We start from the raw sequence: 19,125 nt of genomic DNA, 5'->3' as shown, positions 1-19,125 counted from the left end.
CCATACAGTGTTTAGACAATAAAGGAGCCTTTTAGAAAATATGTTTTAATTATTTCTACCTTAATCCTGGGCATGCGTTCTGCTAGTATGGTCACATTGAAAGGACTCGGGGATGAACTGGAGTAGACACTGAAGTTAGCACGGTGCCGGTCTTGGTTCGTAGCTGTTCAGGCGCTTTGCTGTGTGATGTATTTTGATCACCACAGATAATGAAAAAACTACCCCAAAACATTTTTTTCCTTCATGTCAGCTGAAATGTGAGTAGGGACTTCAGTTCCTGAGAGCCAGGGATCTATCTTGAATCACAGAATGCAGGAACTGTGAAGCTCGTTACACCTGATTTGAGAGGAAAAAATATATACAGGTTCTATTATTGAACTTAGGTCATATATTCTGCTCATGTTTCGGTTTTCAGAACTGTGTGTTTGATCTTATTTTTATATTACCCTAATACAAACAGAGCTCAGAAGCGGACACTTAGCTTGCTCCTCAGCTCTTCCTGTTACAGACTGGCTCACCTCTTTATGTGTGTGAGCCTGCGCCGTGGTCTTGACCTAAGCTTTGGTCTTCCGCTCTACAAAATGGGGGTGATAACAATAGTATCTCTTACCGCTGCTGTGGGGATTACAGGAGATAATGAAAGGAAAGTGCTCGGCGTACGGGAAAACACCAGCTGCTGGTGTTTTAGTAATTCCTCCTGTATATTGGTCTATGACTTTGACCCAGAAGTGATTCCTTTGAAGTGCTAAATAATGAGGACTTCTCAGAAGTTAGTAATGGTGTGGCACACGTAACTGCTGTACTTTGTATGCTACAGTTTTCTTTCTTTTGCAATCGAAACTTGAAAGACACTTGGAAACAATGTCTTCCCTTTTTCCAACTGAGGTATAGTAGAAAAATGTACACAAGCATACATTTAACCTACACTGAGTGAACAGCTAGATGAAGCTTTACATATGTACAACATACCCGTGGTAACCCTCGCCCAGGTCAAGGCGTAGAACCTTTCCTTTACCTCAGATGGCTTCCTGGTGGCCCTTCCCCTACCCCGGCAAGAGCAACTCTTCTGACTAGCCATTAGTTTCCACCATACATCGGTTTTGCCTGTTCTTGAACTTTGCAACAGCGGACTCATCCCTGGTTCCTTGCTCATTATGTCTGTGAGATGTGTCTGTTACCATGTATGGGAATCATACATGCATTTTAAGTTGTTGTAGCGTCTTTTGTTATTTGAGATTCATAGTTCATTTTATTGGCACACTGGGTAGGTACACGGTCATTGGGGAAATCATTAACAACACTTTTTTCTAAACTATTAGGAAATCAGATCCCAGTGGCTAGCTTAGAAAAATAGTCATGACCTTTTTTGATACAGAAAAATGGGTTGAAGGTGACATGATCACCTACAGGTGCAATTCCATAAGTCAAACTCTCTGACAACTTCGTTTGTTTTATTTTTTGTTTCTAGAAGAGAATAGAGGGAACCTCAAAACAGAGAAGGACCATCTGAGTTATCTCAGGTCCTTCATTTCTGGCATTTAGTGCGGGTATCAACACTCAGCGTTGTACAGAAGTGACCATTACCCCAGCATTAGGGTGATATTCTTTTAGAAGAAAACAGAAACCACCACATTCTTTTGAAAAAAAAAAAGCCCACCCAAACTGGAAGAAAATGTAGCTGGGATGTTGCTGGGCTGCAGGAAAGCTTGAAGACCAGGCGTGCTCACCTTTGTCGGGGCACAGCCGTAACTGGGCGGCAGGCCGTGCCTCCGTGTGTGGAATTTCTGCTGGTAGTGTCGGAATGCCCTCGTCTGCCAAGGAAAATTTATTTCCCCAAACAGTGAGTCCAGAATACAAGGTGATGCTGGTGAATCAGAAGGTTTTGTTTTTATTTACACTTTGGAGGGAACCGTGGTCAAGGTTACTAATATTTCTGTTCTTGGAAATGTTGATGAAGGATTTTCTGGATGTTCTGCTTGAACACAAGCCACTTCTCTCTCAGGAGACACTGCGTTTTCAGCATTTCTGATCTTATTAAAGCTATTATTCATGGCTCCTTGACACAGGTCATTCTTCATGTCCAGCCCCGTGCAGGGACGGGCTCCCCTGCGCTCCAGAGGGGCAAGTTGTCCCTTTTCTTCTCAGATCAGACCACCAGTGGCCCAGATTTCAGTGGGGGTGGGGAGAGGCGAAAGTTGCTTGTGGTGCATGTGGCAGCTTTTGTTCCATAGAGCCCTCAAAAGATGCAGACTTTGTTTCAAAAGAAGGAAGAGCTGTCTGACAAATAGCGCTGCCTCGTGATGGAAAACGCTCTTCTGAAGCAGCACGAGCCCCTTGTTACTAGACATGTTCGAGTGGTGTTTGCACAGGTACTGTGGGCAAGGTCGCTCCCTTGGGCGACCGAGTGACCACGTGACTTGTCAGGGCCTTCGCAGCACCAAGATGCCCCGAAATAGGCTTTGTGCAACCACCACATACAAAACTTCAGAGGGAGAAAATGCTTTAAAAGGTTTTAAACAGCCATTGGATAAATACATTTTCTCAGTCCAACCCTAGTAGAAAGTTGATGACTGCTTCTACTTGCTGGTTCTTTCTTAACTTTAATGTAAGCTCGCTTTTCACTAATAAGTAAACGTCAGGGTTTGTCTTTTTCCGGTATTCTAAATATACTGGTGTCGGAAATGAAAACACTTTACAGGTGTAAGTGTTCGCTGCCTTTCTGTGCAGATGCGCGTCTGAGAATGTGCCTGAAGCCGTCTGTTGGCCCAGTTATTGATGTACCCCCACAGGCAGTTATATACAAGATAAGGACTAATAAATACACCTCTCGTCTCCACCTTTTTCCCTCCATCCAAACTTTTCTCCACTTTGAACGAGAAATAACTCCTATGGGGGCAGAGAGGCCTATATCAGCAATGCATCCAAGCAATGAAACTGTATTCTGGGGACCATGGTTGTTTAATCTAGCTGTGTGCACATTTTGTATCTGTAAATATATGTTAATAATTTATGTTAGAATGATTGAAAAGAGTATGGAATCCCAAAGCACCGACATAACATTTTTAAAAAAGATTTTTTAAATTTCTTTATTTTGAGAGAGAGGGAAGGGAAAGAGAGAGGGAGAGAAACATCGATGTGCAATAGAAACATCGATCAGTTGCCCCTTGCACGCCCCCAACTGGGGACCTGGCCCACAACCCAGGCATGTGCTGTACCTGGGAATTGAACCGGCGACCCTTCAGTTTGCAGGCAGATACTCAGTCCACTGATCTACACCCGCCAGGGCTGAAATAATATTTCCTCTATTTTATAAAGTAGAAGAGTAAACTGAGTTTTTACTGTTTTGTATTTATGTCTACACATACAGCATCTGTACCCTACCTGTGACCTGTAAGATTTTTTATCTCTTCCCATATGGTGCCCCTCCAGCCTTCTTTTCAGGATCTGGGAGAGGGATGAGAGGAGATTCAGAACGCGAGGCAAAGCAATCATTGTAACTCCTGCTGAAATTGCTACTAGCCCATCTTCCTGTCTCTAGTCTTGGTTTTCTCTGCCCACATCACCCATTTTTCTACATTTTGCCCGGGTGACGATCTTCCTAAAGCATAAGTCTACCACGTGACTGATCTTATAACCCCTCCCCCAAGGCCCTGACTTGCTCACTGATTGAAGCCCAGGTCTTCAGTGGGGCACACAGGGTGCCTCACCTACCTGGTGCTTCTGCCCTCCGCAGCTGCCACACATTCCTCTCTCCTGCAGGTGGGTACTGTCTGGCTGGGCCTTGTCTCACTCCTTAAGGACAATGTGATCTCCCCCTTATGCCATCATTCCTCTCACCCCTTCCTCACACTGCCTGGCAAGGCACCAGTGCTAAAGCAGTGCTTCGCAGACTTTCAGGTGCACTGGAATTTCGAGAGAGATGTGCAGATGCAGATGACTATTTGGCAGGAGGGTGAGTCCCAAGGCTCTCCCTTTCTGACAAGTTTCGGATGACATTGATGACTCTGAGTAGGCCACACTGAGTAGCAAGATGCTTAATTGTCTCCTTGACATCCAGGGATGATTTCAACACCCAGTCTGGTCCTTAAAAATCCAATGAAATCAGTGTCTGTCCGTGTCAAGTTCAGGTGCATCACAGCTTCAAATAATGAAGAATAAAGAACGTTATATAGATGAAGAAAAGACAGTTAACTGTTGAAGATACTTGAAATCTATTGTCACGTTATTGCTGGAACACTTGCCTAATATTTTAACAATTGTATGTATTTAAAATGTGTATTTTTGTTCTGTGAAACGTTCAAAGTCTCTGGAGAGCTGATGTCATGTTTCGTGTGCGTGTTTCGAACACTCGGTGTTACAGGAGTTCTCCTGGATGTGTAGGGACTGAGAAGGGCGTCCTGGCGTCTGTCTCTCGTCAGGGAGGTTTCTGACAGTTACTGGCTTTTTATGGTATCGGAGTAAAAGTAATTAGTATTCTCTATTTTACTATAATATGATATCTGTTCAGTGAGTAATCGCACACACCGCCTGGTTGGAGGTGAAGCTGGCAAGAGGGACGAATGTTTAATGGATAAAAGACCACTTTTATCAGGCCATAAAATTACTCTGGTGACATCAGAACTTGGCAGCCTCTTTTATTCCAATAAAAAGAAAAATAGCATCATAAGCTAGGGATAAGGCATTTTTCCTGCCCATTTATTTTGGCTTATTTTCATGGCTTTGCCTCAGGGTGTGTGTATAACAAAATAACAACGCAGGGAATAACAGGCAATAAGAATTAGAGAGCGAACATTTTCAACTGGGGTGGGGTGGACGTACTGTTTATCACTTACGTCTGTTTCAGTAATTTGAACTGTTTTTCTCAGTTGTAAACTATGAAAGTGTACAAGTGGGTATAAAGAATCCTATTCTGTAAAATGAAGTTAAGCTTCATTATTTGGCTTGATACTACATAGCTTGTAATATATCAAAAAAGTGTGATGATTGGCTTATAAGACAGCCACGAGAGGGAGCGTGTGTGAATGTGATTATGAATGTGACAGTAGTAGTTCTAGGACAGGTGCTGTATATTCCTCATTATAAACACCAGTAAAATAACATCATACAGCCAATCAAATTACTCTTCACTCTTGCTGTGAAATTAGATTTTTAGCAGTTAGCATGATGTAGTGACAACTCACATACCAGGATTCCAGTTTGGTGTCCAAGCACCTGAGCAGTGCTTCCAGCAGCTCCCAGGACTGTGGAAGACTGAGAAGAAATTGTTCTAGTTCTTAGTAGATTACCAAGTTCCTGAGTAGAACTGCACTAAACTGTCACTGCTACATCGCATTCATGATTTACCTCGGGTGTCCGTCTTACTGTGATCACCTTCATGAGCAAGGTGATTTGATGGTTTCCTCCATTTAAATCTTGTGTATACATCCAAAACGAAATCACAACTTGTGTTCTGCAATAAGGAGGATGATCGTAAGCGTAATTCAAAATACGTAATTCTACTGAAGGACGAATTTCAAGTCATAATCCGATTAGAAAGTTCCCAATCTGTAATGGGGTCTTTTGTTTCCTATTTATTGAAAATTGGGCATACTTTCTTTTTTACGGTCAAGCCCTTTTTGAAATTAAAACAAAAACAGATCAAACATCTATGCTGAGTTCCCAGTTCCAAGCTGTAGTCATCATGTTTTCACTTATTGTGTATTTTAGTTGGATTTGTCTTTTCAGAGACATTGCGGTACTCATGTTTTGTCTGCAGAGCTGCGTAAGGTCTTTCACAGGGTTTTCATCAGGCGGTGCAGAGCTGAAGCCTTTTCACCCCACGACGAACGGAAGCCGATTTTGAGTTATTATATGACGGGTTGTTAACTGTGGTCTCCTATTATTAGGCTGGCGAGCACACTTGTCATTATTTGTTATTTCTTTTGTGTTTGAGGATGCATTCTAAAAGAGCTATTGTCATAGTGGTTAGGTCTTAAAATAATTTCACATTTGTTGCTATGACAGCAGCCACGGTGGGATTTTTCATCGTACAATACAGCTTGTACGAAGATTTGATATCAGTGTTTTGTGGCACCAAATAAATTTTAGCTCAGGGATTTGACTACATAAATCTTACTACTGTTCAGTCTTGTAGGGAAGTCCCAAGGTGGCTTCCCATATGTGAACCTTGTAAGTCCAGGCTGTCTCCCACCCCACGTGAAAACAGCAGGAGAAACTAAGTTACTACTCATCCTGCATGTTTGAAACTCGGTACCTTTTACCCTACCTTCGACTTCTGGCAGCCACCACTCTACTCTTTACTTTTATGGGTTTGGCTTTTTAAAATTCCATCATTAAATGAGTTCATATAGTAAAAAAAAAAAATAATAATAAAATAAAAAAAATTGTCAATGTTTTACTTGTCTTGGGATTTCTCTTCCAGATAAGTAGATTATTAGGGAAAGGGTAAGGAAATGATTAGTTCTGTAGAGCAAAGATCTTAATGCTGGATTGGATTTGCGTTCTCTCAGCCAGGGGGACATATGTACGGAATACTTGATGAGCTGGGGTTGTAGATGTCAGCTGATCATGGAATCACATCAGCAGCCACCACCTATCACGTTCCTGAGGCCTTCAACAGCCGAGAATGAGAAACTGAGTTTTGAATTTTTTTATTTGTGCAATTAAGGATTTTTACCCCATTGTGTTGAAATGTGAGTTTCCTGGAAAAACAGTCTCTCATGTGACATTTTGTAGGCAAAGTCCCCATTTGCTTATAAAAGTTCTTTCCGACTCACTGAGAAATACTAGCATCTTTTGTGTCTGATGCTGGCACCTGCAGTGACTGTACTGCTGGTATCTGTGGGCAACTTAATAAATACATAACCTGGTGACAAAGGAGTGAAGTGTTTCTTGTTTTTGCAGAGCAGGCCCCTGTCTGTTGGGGTGCCCTTCAGACTTGCAGGATGGTGCCCCAGAGGACTGGGAAAGGCGCGCACTGTCCCGGTCTGCGTGGCGTGCACAGACAGGCATTGGGGGAACCAGGACACTCCCTGCGCGCGTGCAGCTCCGTGCTGAGGGGTTGTTATGAGTTCAGTGACATCTCCTGTCTCCTGATTCTTTTTGTTCCATATACAGAATAATTTTCTCCTCCTCCTGTTTCTGAGGGTGATCATTTCTTAATAACCTTTATAGAGCCCATTGTACACTGCAGAGTGTTTTACAGGGTTTCTCTCTCTCTTTTTCTTTTGCTGTTTACCATAAATGAATGAGATAGTAAAATTTGCATGAAAATGGAAATCATGAAGACAATCAGATCAGTGATTGAGCATTAGTATCAGACACAAGTGTTTTAATGCAGTTCAAAGTTAGCTAACCTTCAAAATCTCTCTAATACTGGAAAAGGAGGCTATTGGAAACTGTAGTCTTTTAAAACTTAATTTAGGTTATAATTGCACATTTATTTGTACTTAGAATAAAATAGTTAAATTCTAAGTTGTTTTTTGTCTTTGACATTTGTAAACCACAACTACATTCTAGATTCTCTTGACCTGGTAGATAATATTGAAATGAATTTTGCCTAAGGTAAAATTGACCCTTTAGTGTCTTGCACTTTAAACCTCTTTCTTCTCAAGGGGTCATTTCATTTTTCCCCCCTGGCTGCAGGAATCCTTGCTTTGTAACAGTTCTTTATAGCAGGTACTTGGATGCTCAGAAATTCTTTAGCAGTATATTCCAGTTAAAAATGAAGTTTGAAATCCTTTTTCAATTATAAGTAAAGCAGGGATAGCCAAGGTGGCTTTTTAGAAATAAATCTCGTTTTACATTTGTGTCTTTAGCATTGGAATGAGTATGAAATCTGAATTGGAATTGATATGCTCTTTGTCTTAACAGTTGCTCCATGGAACCCCTGTGGCCAAGGCGTGACAGATGATGTTGAAACATAATCTGGGTTTTCATTTCTTCGGGGTGCTAGACAATGAATATGAGTTTTACAGTTTTAAGTGATTCTTTTAGTATTGCTTTTGTCAATTGCCAGCTACTTCTCTTTTGTTTTGTATCACTGTATAGTGTTGGATAAAACAAAAGCCAATTCTAAAGCATTTAATGATAGCTCATTTGTTATTTCGGTGTTGATTACAACTGTTGTTAACTATTTAATGAAAGAGTTTAAAAATGGTTTCATGACCGGTTTGACGGCCAGACTGAAAAGGAAAGGAAGAAAAATAGATATTTGTAAAGGCCAGTTTCGCTCCTCCTGGTTTGCTGGAGTGAAGACGGAGTGGTAATAGCAACAGAGTCCAGCTCCCAGAGAGAGGTGCGAGGCTGTTTATTTTCACTCTGAGGCTGTATATACTACAGAGGCAAAGCTCTGGCCTCGAGAGCCCCAAGCAAATCATTACTTATCTGCGATCTGGCAGGCGATTTGATTAAGGTTGACAGAGCTCGTATAATATCAGGACCAGGCCCTCTTAATGATGGATGAGCCTTGTCTATATGGTTTTTTTTTTATTTGAAAAGAGAAAAACTGAACAAGAATGAATACTTGTTCAGATCTCTAATTGCCAAGTATAAACCAAATCTGTAATGTAGTTTTATCTATAGTGATGAGTATGCATTAATTTGTATGCTGGTTTTTAGGCTACAATTAAATGTCTTTAAAATAATATTTCAGTGTCAGCAGGTTAATTTCACTGTTATGTGATTAATTTTTTTTGAAATTTTAGAAATTTTGTCATATTTTAGTATCTTTCTTAACTTGGTTTTCTCTGATGTTCTGTATTTAGCGTAATGGAAAATTTAACCTATAAAGAGTTTTCCTCTTCATTCTCTAATGAAATTGAGTTATTTGGAAGCCTTGGCTTTCATTTAAGGCAGTTTTAACCCCTTGCTTTCTAACTATATGAGAATGGTTTGGACCGTTGTAACAGCACACCTCGGCCGTCAGGTGTCGCTTCCGACCACTTCGCCGTGTTGTTTGCCCCTGACCTCGTCCTCCAAGACAGACACTGTGTGTGACTGTGATCTGCCATGTGTCCTGGGCTACACTTCAAATCAGTCATCTACATATAGGGCTGAGCCCAACTAAAGAAGACCATTTCTTGTTTTTTATGACTCCTGTTCTTCTTAGGAGAAGTGGATATAGGACTGGAAGACCACCCCACCCCTCCCACTGAATGAAGTGATTGACTTGGGAAGGAATGACCTTTCTGTGAATGGAATTTTGTTAGCCTGGGATGAGGGTAGGCTCTGGAGTCAGAGGGCCTGGGGCCTCAGTCAGAGCCCGTCAGATTCTAGTGATGCAGCTGCTCCGCCCTTTGGTTTCCGCATGCATGTGTAACGGGGTTGCTAACCCAGCCGGCTGGTGGGTCATCTCTCTTAGTCTGCACAGGCAGAGTGACTGGCTCTTGGGAGGTACTTAACAAGGTGAGCACTTCCTGTTCCTGTTGTTGTTACTACTGGCTGTGAGATGGCCAGTGTGGACAAAATGTCATTGCGATACAGCGAATTAGAGACTGCCAAATCAAAGCGAGTGGGGGTTACACTTGGGGGGAGCTGTAAATGTGGGGGTAAGCTAGAACCGATTATGTTTTTGCTCTTGGGTTGGTTAGGACGTGGCTCCGAGCGAGCAGTTAGGCTGAGCGCTGTGTGTGGAACAGCTGAGGGTGAACTTCTGAACAAATTCTCGTATCCCCAAACAACTGGGCACCATCTCAACCTTTCTTGCACTAAATTTCAACTTTGTTACTTTGACATCTCCCCTTTGTCCTTCTCATGTCCCCGAACTCAGTATAAACATACTGAAGTTGAATACCAGGAAAATAAAATTTAATTGATAAGAAATGTATTTCCTACTTCCCCTTATGGACATGTTCCCAAAAGCAAGGGATGACTGATATTGGAGCCCTTTGCTCACTTTCCTGTTGGTAATTTTCCCACCCAAACCACATACTAGTGTTCTTATCTATGGGAAATCCCAGTGCTTTCCAGAATTCTTGTATGTGTATTAAAGCATCTTGATTCTTGTGTGTGTTCTTCAAACCCCCTACTGTGCAGTGGCGGGAGCTCACACATGGCTGGAGCATAGAGACACTTACTGGGGTTGGTGGCACTGAAGACCACCAGAAAAGTGCCGCCCCCGAGTTGTTTCAAAACCGAAATGTGCGGTGGGCAAGCGTAGGTTTAGAGTTGTTCGTACGGAAACACATGGAGGTTCCGATCATTACAACAACCTGATTAGCTCTGTGTTTCGTGTGCTGACAACCGTAAGCCTACCTTTGCCCACCCCTGCAGAACAGATACGGCCTCGTCAGGTGCGAACGTCTGACTTGGACGTAGACCGGCTGTGTAGACTGTCAGCCCCACCCCAGCCACTGCCCTGTTTGGCTTCTAGCTGGCCAGGGCAAGAATAAGTCACCCTCTTCCCCCCGCTCCCCTGCCCCCAGTGACTGTGGGAGATCGAGAGTGTGGTGGAGGGGATCTGGAGAACTGGAGCTGGGACTAGGACATGACAGGTGGAGGGCCGTGGTCCCCCGCCTCCAGAAGCACCATTGCCTCTTTGTCCTGTAGTTCCCCTCTGTCCTCTGCAGTGGGAGCGACAGCACTTCAGGAAGGAGATGCTTGTTGTACATTTTTTCTTGTTCAAGAAAATTTTGGGGGTAAGTGTTGAGAATTCCATCCTTCTATCCGCTGGATTGGCCTAATCATTACATTTTTGTACTGGAACCGGGCTCTCAGGGAAGTGCGGTCAGTTTTGTGTCGGTGCTGAGCATTCTGCAGGAGGAAACCTGGTGCCAGGACTCGGCCAAGGCCCAGACGTGTGAGGTGCTCCATCTGGAGCCTGTGAAATGGTGGATGAGGCTTGGCTGTGTTGCACTTACAGTTTCTGTGCGGTCATGGTCTTGGCGGCTGTGGCTCCGCCTTTTTGATTTGAGGGGAATGTGAATCTTGGATTTGAAACTGTAATTTTCGTCCTATCACCCCCACCCGTTATCCTCAGCCCAGGTGTGCGATTACTCGTGATCAGGGACATAGCTGTGTTTCGTTAACATGGTGTCTGACCCGAGAGGAGAGTGTCCTGTGTTTTGCCGACAGGGGTTAGCACTCAAACTTGAGTGTATGTGACTTTTTCAAAGGGAAGACTTTTTATAAACTCCTATTGTTGATTAAATAGGTTTTATTATTTATCTTGTCTAATTATGTACAAAATAAACCAGATACAAGCTTTGAATAACCTTAAAAAAGTTGAGATAGTCAATGTTGAGTTTCACAGTAGGAAGATACTTTAGCTTATTTCATATTTCAGTTGTCCAGCTGCTCTGACTCTTTTGATTTTAAGCAGGTTTTAACACTTTTTCTTTTTAATAGTGAGCTTGTTTTTAACTGCTGGTCCCATATTTTGTGGGCTAGTCCCTTTAGAAAGCACACCCAGCATATAACGCTGAAAAATTGAAGCCGTGCCATGAAGCATATGTACATACTAATAATATTTACTCACTGCTGGTGAACCGCGGCAGTGTGGGGTCTCGGCAGCACATGCGTTCCTGACGTCGCGTTACACCGTCCGCCTTGCCCCGTGCTTTTCCGATCTGGAGCACTTGTGCTGCCCTGAGCTAGAAGATGACTCACATCCCCGACTTTTCTTTCTACCTGTCGCACAACTTTCTTCGTACAGCATTCTGTAACATCACCAGACCGTCCCACATTGCAGGCGTGACCCAGAAGCACACACGCAGCTCGGGCCCTGAAGTCTGGTGGCGTGTCTTCCTCACCTGGCCAACGCGTCAGAGTGAGCTGACAATAACTTGCGTTTCGGCAGTGCAGAACCACAACAGAATTTTTAAAACATGATTTTCGTACCTCCAAAGATCCATCTGCAGACTAGAATAGGGAAAAGAACAAAACCCGGTAGGTTTGAGAGTCTTTTCCGAGTGAGAGGTGGTTAGGGACTCACACTGAAGCGCATGCACGAAGAAACACACCTGCGAGAGGCCCCGGAGGCCTGGTCTTGGGGCAGCCGTGTGTGGAGAGGAGATTGCCCGTGTTCGAGTTCCACCTTGGCACCCGCGAGCTGCGTCGTTGGGAGGGGCTGCGGGACACTTCTGCACTTCCGTTTCCTCATTTGTGCAACGGGAATAATGTCTGGAAGGTTGTGAGGACTGGTGATAATACATGTAAAATCTTTCGCCCATCAATCTGTAATTGGTAGCTATTGTTATTCTTTGGAATAATTAATCTCATGAAACAGATGTTTGGTAAGATAGATTTAGATTTCCACACAAGCCAATTATTCTCCACTTAGTGGAAGCAAGAGGCCAGGCTGGAACAGAGAGGCAGGGTTATCTGGAGAGGTTTGCCCTGCTGTGTGCAGAGTCCTGCGCCCTCCAATCAGCTCCAAGTGGCCCGCAGTTGCCACAGGGGAAGGCGGGGGTCACTTTTCCTTCCGACAGGAAAATGACTGAGGTCGACTGACCCAAACATTTGAGTCTTTCTCTGGTAGCTCTGGTTTAAATCCTTGTATAATACTTTTTGAACTTACTTATTTATCCACATAATTAGCAAATTTGTATTGCCTAATATTGACAGAAAGTGACTGATATACCTCACAGGTATGTATGAATTAAAGAAGCATTGTGGGAGATTGCTTAAAAAAAGGGGCTTGATTTTTATTAGGTATTTATTTACCAAATTCAAGACTTAAAAAAGAGTGTTGTCAAGAGGTGGGACAGATTCCTTGATGGGTTTAAGGAAATTTATAAAACTATTTATCAGTTAATTTGGCCAATATTCTTTTTTTTTACAAGCTATATATTTCTCTTTTTTAAAGTTTTTATTTATTTATTTTGAGAGAGGGGGAATGGGAGGAAGGGAGAGAAACATCAGTGTGTGGTTGCCTCTCATGTACCCCCAGATGGGGACCTGGCCCACAACCCAGGCATGTGCCCTGACTGGGAACCGAACCAGCAACTCTTTGGTTCACAGGCCAGCACTTAATCCACTGAGCCACAATAGCCAGGGCCCAATATTCTTTATGGATATTTAAAATTCCTTCTATAGAGTTATCTTCCCACTTAATAATAGCATTATGTGGTAGAATTTGGCTTTAACATGGCTTCCTATTACATCATTTTTGACTATGCAAAAGTCCTATCATGTTGCAGGAAACATGACGGCGTACAATTAAAAAAACCTGATATTTTATTATCTTTATTTCTATTATTTTTCTCTTTAAATTGAATTTATTAGGGTGACACTGGTTAATAAAATTATATAGGTTTTAGGGGTACAGCTCTATAACACATCATCTGTATATTGTATTGTGTGTCCTGCCCCAAGTCACGTCTCCTTCCACCACCGTGTATCCCCCCTTTATCCTTTCCTACATCCCCCACCCCTTTCCCTCTGGTAATCGCCATACTGTGTCTGTGAGGTTTTTGGCTTAATGCCCTCACCTTTTTCCCTCAGCTCCCCAGACCCCCTCCCCTCTGAGAGCTGTATGTTCTCTGTGTTTGAGTCTGTTTCTGTTTTGTTTGTTAGTTTATTTTGTTCATTAGATTCCATATGTAAGTGAAATCATATGGTACTTGTCTTTCCCTGACTGGTTTATTTCACTTAGCATAATACTCTCCAGGTCCATCCACACTGTTGCAAAGGGTAAGACTTTCTTCTTCTTTCTTCTTTCTTCTTCTCCTTCCTTCTCCTCCTCCTTCTTTTTTTTTATGGCCAAGCAGTATTCCATTATGTAAATGTACCACAGCTTTTTTATCCAATCCTCTACTGATGGGCACTTGGCCCCTTCCAAATCTTGGCTATTGTAAATGATGCTGCAGTGAACATAGGGGTGCATGTATTCTTTCGAATTGGTGTTTTGGGCTTCTTTGGATGTATTCCCAGAACTGGACATGCTGGTCATAAGGCAGTTACATTTTTAATTTTTGAGGTAGCTCCATACTGCTTTCCATAGTGGCCGCACCAGTCTGCATTCCCACCAACAGTGCACTAGGGTTCCCTTTTCTCCACATCCTGGCTAGCACTTGTTTGTTAATCTGTTGATGATAACCATCCTGACAAGTGAGGTGATATCTTATTGTGGTTTTAATTTGCATCTCTCTGATGATCAGTGACATCGAGCATCTTTTCACATGTCTATTGGCCATCTGTATATCCTCTTTAGAGAAGTGTCTGTTCAGGTTCTTTGCCCATTTTCCAATTGGGTTGTTCTTTTTTTGATGTTGAGTTTTGTAAGTTCTTTATAAATTCTGGGTATCAACTCCTTATCAGAAAAAAACCCCTGATATTTTTAGTCTGTAATGCTGATCTCTTTGTCTTAAGTGTCTGAAGGGAGTCTATGTTTTTTGTTTCAGCTACAAGTCCTTACAATAATCTTAAAGTGGAGATTTCCATTTACACACTGTTGCTCCCATGCCCGCAGATCATGATGAGTGGTTTGTAGACTAGTGGGTCATTTCTCTTCGTGAGCAAGGGAATAGTGCTTCTGGTGTCCTCTGTACTATCTTTTTCTCCTTCGGTTTAAAAGAACCTTTTGATAATGTCTGTTATTTTAAACTCCTTCACTTTTGCCTCTAGTTTTTCTGTAAGCTGCATCACGTACTTTGATAACCATTTGCCTTCAGTACTTAGCAAATGATATGCCATATAATTATTAGCTATTGATTTTTTTAAATTGACATCATAAAAACTAAGTAAGTATGGGTATTACCTTCTGTAGAAAACCAAATAGACTCAGTGAATATGTTATAAGGCATTAGTGCTGATTCTCTTCGACAAAACAGCTGTTGAATAGTGTTAGCTCATTCTTATAATTTTTCTTTTGGCTTACTACAGTGTTTTTAAACTTATTAAATGAATAGTTTGTTAAATAACTTCATGATTCCTAGAAAATGTTGCTGGGCTTCTCTGTGTACATTTATTCACTTATCAACATTTATTAAATACTTATCTTGTGCAACATACTTCCCAGGTATTTGCTGTATTAAGTAAACCTGGTTTCCCTCCCTTCCCACAAGCCAGAGGTTGATCCAGATCAGGTAGAAATTTTCTACACTTACGTGACCTCTCCGCATGTAGCCCAGCTCTTCTTTTACTGTACAGTGAGTTCAGGGAAAGTTAAATCCTGCACTCTCCTTCATGACTGCAGTTTCCACCCAGGGGAGATCAGATTGAAATGCAAGTCCAGGCTATTGTTGAAGAAGGAGAGGAGTTTTAAAACATGAAGTTTTAGGCTGGTGTGCAGAGAGAGCAAGGGGTGATGGGAATTTTTTGAGTTGATGTGGGAATACAGATGGTGAGGTTCCTGCCTCTGAAACACTAGTTTACCAAAAGGTCGAGAAGGTTCGCTCCTTGCAGGGAGTGTTCATAATGACGAGTGGGGATGACCCTCGGGGTCTAGCTGTGCCCTCCTGAGTGGCAGAAACCCGCTGTACTAGGAGGGAAGATGCTGCTTTCAGGCGATTTGTCGGCTGACATTCTGGACCAAAGAAAGGCCACAAGATATCTGTGTTTAGTGCTCCGGTAGGGGGCGCACGATTTAGCCTGCTTCATAGCCCGATGTTGGTATGGAGTGGTTATAACCCACTGCTTTAAGACAGTGAAATAAGCCTTTAGATTAGTTGGTTTTCAGTTTCTCAACAGTGATTTTAGATTAGCATGGTTTATAATGAAGACTTTATATTCATCTGCAGTAAAATGAAAAACCACCAACCAAAAGGCACGGAGTGATTGTTTCCTAAAGCTAAACTTACTCTAATGTCATTTTCTTGCCTACTGTTTTGTTCTGTCCCAACGAAACAACAGTAGTAGTTGGTAGTTCTTACTTCGTTGTTGTTATTATTAACACACATTCTCACTTGGCACATTGTTGGCAGTCTTACATGGGCCATACAGGTGTTTAGCTTCATTTTAAAATATTACTGGTTATTACAACTCAAAATCTGGGACATTAAACTTAGTAAATTAGTAGTATGCCGATGTCCATATTGGGGTATGGCCTCTTTGCTATTATTTCTCATGCTAGGCGTTTCTCCACCTGTATGGTTGGTGGTGCGTCCATATCAAGTAGGGTTTGCTCTCTTCCACAGACTTCAGGTAGCTTCTCATCTTCTCCAGCAGAAGTGGAAATGCCTCGTTTAACTTCAGTGCACCCTCTCTCTGTATAAAAGCTTTTAGATGTTTTATTAGTACTGCTGCTGGCTATCTCACTTAGTAGTATGTGTTATTTGCACCCCATGCTTGTTCAAGCAAAGGATGTAATTCAATTAAACAAAATAACAACTGGATGTTTTGGAATACCCACACCTGTCATGGGACCTTTGCCTGAGGTGTCCTTACTTACATTGGCAGGGAGGCTAGGGAGAGAAAAGGGAGATGATTATGTGCAGTTAACAAATGTTTTAGACATAAATTCTTGGAAAGCCCAATACCTAGTTTTCAAATTGACAGTACTGTTTTCTTTATAAGCAGTGGTTCTTTCTTATGGTAAGTATTGAGCTGTCATGAGAAGACGTATCTTTTCCAATGTTTTGTGTTTCTAACAGTGTTTCCAGGATTCTGGGAGTATCCTGCAGATACTTTGATGATAGCTTTCACAAAGCAAGAAAATTTGCTAGGGAAATTTCTCCAATATGAATAAAGGGGCTGCCTCTCCAAGTTCTTACAATGAAATTGTAAACTAGTCTCCTACTGTTTTTTCTTTTCAACTTGGCTTTTTTTTTTGAGTAAACACAAACACTTTTTTATTTCTTGCAAACTGCAGTGCTGAAGTCTGTATTTTTTACTTAGTTTTTAGAGCTGAAATTTTGTTGCTTTTGGATGCCTCTGCTGGGTCCCTCCACCCCTTCCTCCTTCATTAGTGAAGTCAGTCATTTTTTAGAGTCTGCCAAAGATGAGGCAAAGCTAGAGTAAGAGGTGCACAAAGATTCTAAGTGTTTTTTTCATTTAAACACAGCACTTGTAAAATGTTTGTCATAGAATTCTCAAGTTGGAAAAAAATTGTGGCGTTTTTTTCCCTCCTTGCAGACAGAACGTAACCCATACTAAATTAGTAAATGTTCGACATGACATTCTCTAGGAAAAAGAAATACATCAATTTAGACTACCAAAAAAAATTTAGACCACCAACTATTAAATTTTTTTAAAGATTTTATTTATTTATTTTTAGAGAGAGAAGGGAGGGAGGGAGAGAGAGAGAGAGAGAGAGAGAGAGAGAGAATCAATGTGCGGTTGCTGGGGGTTATGGCCTGCAACCCAGGAATGTACCCTGGCTGGGAATTGAACCTGGGACACTTTGGTTCCCAGCCCACTCTCAATCCACTAAGCCACGCCAGCCAGGTAAATTTTTAAAATATATTTTAAATATATTTAACTCTGTAATATATTTAAATATAATACTTTAAAGTATTTAAAAAATTAGGATCCCTGTCACTTCTTGAAACTTTTTTATACCTCAAAAAAGTTTAAAATTCTATTGTATGTATTTAATCCAAGAGTTAAAGATGTCAGAGATTTACGAAATGAAATCAAGGTCTCTGTTTTCTTATTTTACTTTATCTCCTCCACTGCCCCCACTACCTTGGATATAAATACTCAATACATTTGTGTTGTATCAGTGCATGGAAAACTGCTTTTTGTGTTATTGGGCTGCAGATTCTAACTCTACTCATAATGTATCTCAGAAAATGGGGTGGAAAAAGAGACCTTAAAAAATTAAGCAAAGGGTCCAACCCACAGCGTCCTTCCAATTCTAAGATGCTGATTTTACGACATTGTGTAAAGAATAAAGTTACAACTCCCTTAAAATCTCACCAAAAAAACAAAACAAGACACTCTCATATTGCACGTGGAAGCCAGTGGTGGCCAATCCTGGAAAGAGCAGCCTGGTTTCGAGGGCGTGTAGGTGTAGCGCCTTCCCACAGTGGATTTCAGGATGTAGGGCGTGGCTGGTGCTGTGTACACAGGAAATGTGAGTATGGTGCGATATGAAAGATTTAAGAAATATAGGAGGACTTGTATACCTAAATGACAATTGTGTCCTTCAAGAAGTCTGTCAACATTGGGATGCTGTATAGTTAATCTTGCTTTATGGTTAATTATTAATCTCACGACAATTGTGCTAAGAAATTTGGAATTCTTTTGGGATTATCTTATGGCACTTAAACATTTTTTTATAGTCTTGATTTTTTTGGAAGTAGCCGTTAATGAATAAATTGGGTGATAATGTTGGAGTTAAGACCAACTGTATGGGATGGAAGAGGATATGGGAGATATATAGTGATGGAAAAAATAAAAGAAAAATCAGGTGCTATCAAAACATAATGAGAATGATTTTTTTTTTGCCCAGATTGTACATTGGCCTGTAAAATAATTAATAAAGGATTTCTCAGAAAAGTTTTGCACACAGGAGCATCAGTGGAATATTGAACCTCTTCTAGGCTGGGTGTGTCGGCTGCTGTGGTTTTCCCGCAGTATAAGCACGTATATATGGTGTGTATGCACGTGTACGTGGTGTGTGTGCATGTGTGTCTCCTGCATCAGTGTGTTCTACTTCTCTTGGCCGTCGTGTTTACTGTGGTCCAGCGTAGTGTCACAACGCAGCAGCTGCTGTTTCGGGCGAATGTCGCCAGCAGAGCTGTTCCAGTGAGTTTTGCTTGATTTCCGGGAGCCAGGGGAGACCTAAGGCTAAAGCTGCTTCTCAGGCCTTTCCAATTGGACTAAAAGCTCATGCTATATTGTGCCGTTTACAAAGGTACTGTGATCTTAATTGACTTATTTTTCTCTTTTCCAATTCTTCAGGCCATTGTATCTTGATTATTTCTCTGATTTTAAGGGCCTATCAAAGTTTTCTGGGGTGCAGATTTTCTGCATACAGGCCAGTGCGTGTTTTTACTTATTTTTAGACTTATTCATCCATTTGTGGCGATTAGACACTGCCTGTATAGTAATCTGTGATCGATTCGTATGTCAGCTTATCCACATGCTTGGGTAAGGGGCTTGGCCCATTATCAGTGCAGGCCCCTGTTCGTGGTGCCGCAGCCCCTCCGGGAAGCCCTGTCTGACCCAGCACCCACCACCGGTTTGCGCAAAGCGGGGACTCCTGTGAAATCAGGACTTCTGCAGTTATTTCATGCAGCC

The 19,125-nt window shown here is 41.9% G+C and overlaps 1 protein-coding gene across 4 annotated transcripts in view; it reads left to right on the top strand.

Annotated features, from left to right (window-relative positions):
* Positions 1–19,125, top strand: part of CDON (cell adhesion associated, oncogene regulated) — a 91,992-nt gene that overhangs the window by 4,342 nt on the left and 68,525 nt on the right. The window lies entirely within an intron of this gene.

This window comes from Phyllostomus discolor, chromosome 13, assembly GCF_004126475.2.
Source record: "Phyllostomus discolor isolate MPI-MPIP mPhyDis1 chromosome 13, mPhyDis1.pri.v3, whole genome shotgun sequence".
Lineage (NCBI taxonomy): Eukaryota > Metazoa > Chordata > Mammalia > Chiroptera > Phyllostomidae > Phyllostomus > Phyllostomus discolor.
Note: the sequence above shows the minus strand (reverse complement) of the source record. Positions and strands in the feature narration are given on the sequence as shown.